This window comes from Homalodisca vitripennis, chromosome 5 (assembly GCF_021130785.1).
Source record: "Homalodisca vitripennis isolate AUS2020 chromosome 5, UT_GWSS_2.1, whole genome shotgun sequence".
Lineage (NCBI taxonomy): Eukaryota > Metazoa > Arthropoda > Insecta > Hemiptera > Cicadellidae > Homalodisca > Homalodisca vitripennis.
The window spans coordinates 148923854-148930350 of record NC_060211.1 but is presented as its reverse complement, the minus strand read 5'-3'; positions in this window follow the sequence as shown (position 1 = coordinate 148930350).

Here is a 6497-nt window from a genome sequence, read left to right as displayed (position 1 = left end):
CTATGTTAAAATTAACGAAAATCGAGCTTCAACTGATACACGATTACGATATGTATTTAATGATTGAAAAAGGTATTCGTGGAGGTATTTCTCAATGTATTAAGCGATATGTGAAAGCAAATAACAAATATTTGAAAGATTTCGATAAGACAAAACCTGAAAACTATTTACTTTATGTCGATGCAAACAACCTTTATGGTTATGGTCTTATGCAAAAACTGCCGTATAGTGATATCAAGTGGATGGATCCAAAAACGTATACAAAAGAAGAGTGGAAAGAAACAATTTTGGAACTCACTGGTGACGAAAACTATGGCTATATTCTTGAAGTCGATCTTGGATATCCAACAAATTTACACGAACATCACAAGGATTTGCCTCTTGCTCCTGAACATTATAAAAATAAGTTGTGCACCACTCTATTAGATAAAACTGAATACGTTGTTCATTCGAGAAATTTGAAATTCTATCTGGAACAAGGAATGGTGTTTAAAACATGTGAATAGAGTGATAGCATTCGATCAGAAGCCTTTTATGAAAGATTACATTGATTTTAACACAAACATGAGAACCAAAGCTACAAGTGACTTTGAGAAGGACTTTTATAAGCTGATGAACAACTCAGTTTTTGGAAAAAGTATGGAAAATGTGCGAAATAGATGTGATATTAGACTAGGAAATGAAGAATTTTCAATGAAACAAGCTAAGAAAACAAATTTCAAGTGCTTTAGTATCTTTGACGACAACTGTATAGCGAGTCACATGTTCAAACAAAAGGTTAAATTTAACAAACCGATCTACATAGGATTTTCAGTTCTTGACCTATCAAAATTGTTAATGTATGAGTTTTATTACGATAAATTAAAGAAGTTTGACCCAGATTTGAATCTGTGTTACATGGATACAGACAGTTATTTCCTAGAATTGAAACGAGATCCTTTTAAAATTATTAAAGAAAATATAGATGACTTTGATACAAGTGATTATCCAAAAGATCACGAATGTTTCACTACTAAAAATAAGAAGGTAATAGGGAAATTCAAAGATGAGTTAAATAGCGAAATCTTAGAAGAATTTTGTGGATTGAGATCGAAAATGTACTCGTACAAATATCTAGACAAAAATCCAGTAAGATGCAAAGGGATTAAGAGAAGCGTTGTAAATAAAACAATAAATATCGAAAACTTGAAGAAATGTTTGTTCGAAGATAAAGAAGAATTTAGGGAGATGACAGTAATCAAAAGCTACAAACATGAGTTGTACACCGTCACTATAAACAAGTTAGCACTGAACGCTAAAGATGATAAGAGAATTGTCCTAGAAAATAAGATCGATACAGTACCGTATGGATATAAAGGGCGAAATTAAAACAGATATTTTAGAAGAGTTAAACAAACTTGGAAACTTTGATATGTAAATGGAAGATGATTTAATTCACTGTCACAAGTGTAAAAAGAAAACGAAAAATATAGATTCTAAGATTGTTCAAACTCAAAACGGATTGTATAGAATTGCAGCAAAATGTTCAAAATGTAAGACAAATAAGAGTAAATTTATAAAGAATCCTTATGAAAAACAAGTAAAGAAAGAATTGAAGAATAAAGAAGAAATAGAGATTGAAGCTAGAGAAATTCATGCACCAGTACGAAAAAAGTTTAAAAAGAGAAAAATTATAACTTTAGGAATTGACGATTTATGGGCAGCAGATTTAGTAATAATGTCTAACTATTCGGATCAAAATGATGGATTCAAGTATATGTTAAATGTTATTGATACTTTCTCAAAATATGCTTGGTCAAGAGCTATCAAAAGAAAAAACGGTAAAGATGTTTCAAAAGCCTTCGAAGATATAGTAAAAGACGCGATAAAGATCAATCACAAACCACCAAATCTACTTCATACAGATAAGGGTTTAGAGTTTAAAAATAAAGAATTTAACGAAGTTTTGAGAAAATACAACATTAAGATTTATCATACTGAAAACGAAGAGAAATCAAGTATTGTAGAGAGATATAACAGAACTCAAAATGAAAGAATGAAGGTTCTTTTTGAGATTAATAAAAACTTTAAATGGATCGATATTCTTCAAGAAATCGTAAAGAAATATAACGATACTGTTCATAGCACAATCAAAATGAAGCCTAAAGACGTAGATAAAGATGCAGAAAAAGAGTTATTAGAGTCGGTTTTTAAGTATGTTCCACCAGAAATTCACACGAAAACTAAATTTAAAGTCAATGATCATGTAAGAATTGTTAGTAAAAAAACAAACATTTTCGAACAAATATAAGAACAATTGGTCAAGAGAAATCTTTGTGATTTATCAAATTAATAACACAGATCCTGTAACTTATAGTATAAAAGATTTAAATAATGAAGAAATAACCGGAAAGTTTTATGAATATGAATTGAGAAAGTCAAAGCTATAATTTTTTCTATATAAATGGAGTCTCAAAAGAAATGTACAAAGTGTCAAGAATTTAAGGATTTTGAAGCTTTTTATAAAAATAAGAATAAAAAAGAAGGATTAGGGTCTATGTGTAAGGATTGTCGTAGTAAATATGAGAGAGAATTATACGAAAAAATAGAAAAATTCACTTTAGAAGAGAAAGAATGTTGTATTTGTAAAGAAATTAAGAATATTTCAGAATTTCACAACTGGCATTATAGTAAAGATAAAAAACAAGCTTTTTGTAAGGATTGTGCTAGAAGAAATTTCCGAGAAAGTCAAAATAAACCGACTCATTGCGAATGTGGAAGAGTTCTTCAATGGTTACCTAGTTATGCTAAACATTTACAAACAAAATATCATAAGTCAAGAGTTTTTAATAAAATTTAGTAACATTTTCATCGTGTAATAATTTTTTCTATATAAATGGAGTCTCAAAAGAAATGTACAAAGTGTCAAGAATTTTATAAGGAAAAGAATAGAAAAGACTGTTATTGTAAGGAATTATATGATAAAATGAACAAATTAACTTTAGAAGAGAAAAAGTGTTACTTTTGTAAAGAAATTAAAAATATTTCTGAATTTAATAACTGGCAGTATAGTAAAGATAGAAAAGATGCTTTTTGCAAAGATTGTGCTAAAAAAATTTTCAGCGAAAGTTATAAAAACGAAATGCCTTGTGAATATGAAAAAAAAATTCTACGATGGTTACCTAGTTATGCTAAACATTTACAAACAAAATATAATAAATCGAGAGTTTTTAGTAAAATTTAGAAACATTTTCATCGTGTAATTTAGATATTCTATAAATCAGTCGAGATTCTGCCATATTTGTAGTAAAATGATTTCCGTTGTATAAAATATTCAAAGATTCTTTCATTTGGTTGTAGAGATTTATACTATTTGGATCTCCTTGTCTTAATAAAATTTCCATTTCTGGGTAATCAATTTCAAGTTCTTTCAATCTTTTCGGTATTTCTCTCTTTTGAGCTCTGATAACGTAATAAGGATATTCCCACATGTGATTCTTCTTAATTAATACAAAAACATGGTGTTTTTTTCTTAGCAAAATCTTTACAAACAAGGTCTGGTTTCATTAAGTCAATTTTTTACACTTTGTTTTGCGATTATTTCCGTTTTTATTTCATCTTTAATTTGCAAGTGTTTAACTTCGTCCTCTAAATATTTAATCTTGTTTTCAAGTTTGTACTCACCAAATTTACGAATACTTGGCAAAACTTCTTTTGTAACCCACTTTTGAAAGGTTTTTGCTTCTAATTTATTAGATCTTAGTATTAAAGAATAAAATCCAGATTCATTAATGAAAATAGTGTCAGGATGAAGATTTTGAAAGGGTCTATGGCATAGACTCTTGTAATTTATATATTTAAAGGCTATTTTCTCGTCATTATCAATATTATTTATGATAGCTTGTCTAGTATTTTCATATTGTAAAATTTCTGCAACATCTTTAGCCTTAAACCAAATTTCATTATTTTCGTCAACAATCGTGCAAATGTCTTTATTATTGAATGTAAGTTGATTGTTGAGTAGGTCTACAACTGACTCCATTTAGATAGAAAAGAAATTTAACTAGTAATTTTTATTTCAGTATAAAGTCTAGATTCATTGATAAAAACAGGGTCAGGATGAAGATTGTTAAGGGGTCTATGGGATAGACTCCTGTAATTTATACATTCAAAAGTTGTTTTCTTGAAAATTTGAAGGTAAGCTATTCAATAGCTCCCCTTGATTCATCATTCTTTCGACAACCTTAAATATATTGTTGTTTTACTCTCATTATTTAATAAATTTCCCTCAGAGTCTTGTATAGTTAGAACGATTTTTTGAATTCTTTTAATATTTTTTCTAATTGGAATATAATCGATTTCATTCGGTTTTTCACTGATTTTTGATCCATAAGCAACATTTGGGAAAAATGTGTACAAAATTTCAGATTCTTTGTCTAAATGTTCGGTATGATTTTCAAAACTAGGTTCAACGAGATTGCAGTGCACTTCAATTACATCAAACGGTCTAAATTTTGGCGTTTTATTTCCTAAATATACCTGATTTGGCTCAATAGTTTCTTGAACAAACCCTAATAAATCTACTATAATTGCTGAAAACATTATTCTTACTGGTGATTTTATTTGAATTTTATTAGAGAGATATTTTTTTTGCATTTCAAACTTGTTTTCGTCAAAGTTTAAAGATTTATCTGATTGTTTGAATGTTTTCAGATAATTTTTAAGGGAATTTTTTATTTGATCGAAAGTATAATATCCTTTGTTTAAACCATAGTATTTTGTTATGTTCTTCTCACTAAATCCTATGCAATAAGGAGAACTTTCACTAATATTTATTACAAAATTGTCAGAATAAAAACCGCTTAAACCGATAAAATAATTTGATTCTTCCTCTAAGTGTATAGGATGTTCCAAGTTTAAAACTAATTTAGAGCTTTCTGAAGTCAACTTGAACAGCTTCATTTTCGCAAGCGTTGCTTCAAGATGAAAATCTTCTATTTAAATGGAGAAATTTTTAAAGCAAAAAGATCAGATAAAACTTCAAACGTTTGAAGAAAATAAGAAAGATCAACCAATCAGATTGTTAATTGTTGGTTCAAGTGGATGTGGAAAAACAACTTTATTATTGAATTTTATCTACAATAGGTTGATTCCTTATTCCAATTTGTATGTTTTTAGTAAATCTTTAGAACAAGACGCATATAAAAAATTACAAGAAAGATTTGAGAATATTGAGAAGAACTTAAGTAAGAAAATATCATATTTTTATAATGCTTCTGAGGACATAGTTCCATTAAGCGAGTGTAAACCAAATTCTTTAATCGTTTTCGATGATTGTATTTTAGAAAATCAAGACGTTATTAAGGAATATTTCGTAATGTCTCGTCACAAAAACATATCTTGTATCTATCTTTCCCAATGCTTTTCAAAGGTTGATAAACAAGTTATTAGAAATAATTTGAATATGTTGTGTGTTTTTAAGCAAGATGATCACTATTCGAGAAAAATTTACAACAATTATGTGGGATCTGATATGAGTTTTAACCACTTTAATGAATTATGTGATAAAATTTGGAAAGAAGACTATGGATTTTTAACTATTAATCTAACTTTGAAGCCTAAAAATGGAAAATATTTGAATAAATTTTCTAACATAAATGCTGCTCAGTGGTCTGACAAATCTACTTGATAAAATATTTGTTACAATTATTTTTACATTATCTTTACTTTTTATTTACATTATGAAAATAACAGAAAAACGGTAAATCTGTTCACGTTCCACGTTTTACGTTCCACGTTTTCACGTTTCGTGTTCACGTTTCACGTTTCGTGTTCACGTTCCACGTTTCGTGTTCACGTTCTCGTTCACGTTTTACGTTCCACGTTCACGTTTTACGTTCCACGTTCACGTTTTACGTTCCACGTTCACGTTTTACGTTCCACGTTCACGTTTTACGTTCCACGTTCACGTTTTTACGTTCCACGTTCACGTTTTACGTTCCACGTTCACGTTTTTACGTTCCACGTTTCAAAATTTTCCTAAATAAATGGCGAACGTAACTTCTGAAGAAGCGAAAAAACTTGATCAAATCGAAAAGAAATTAATCAAAGAATTTAAAGAACAGATTCGAATGGATGAAGAAGAACAAGAACTTATTCAAAAAATTAATCAACCTGTAACTTCTGCAATAAAAAATGTTGAGGGCAAAATTGAAAATGTTTTAAGCGATAATCAAAATTTAATAAATTTGGTTCCAGTTGTACGACAATTTGCTGATATTTCGATTCCAGAATCTGAGTTTGAATTGCCAAAATTACCATCTTCAACACCATTTAGACCTCGAATCATTGAAGACTCTACCACAGTTGAACCAATAAGTCCTGGAACAACGGATATAATAATTGGTGAAATTGGTAAAAAATTTCTTCCTAGAGCAAAGGATGATAAATTTGGTTTGTATTGGGACAGAAAAAAGAAAATTTTTATGATTGGAAATTTGCCTGTGAATTTTGAGCAT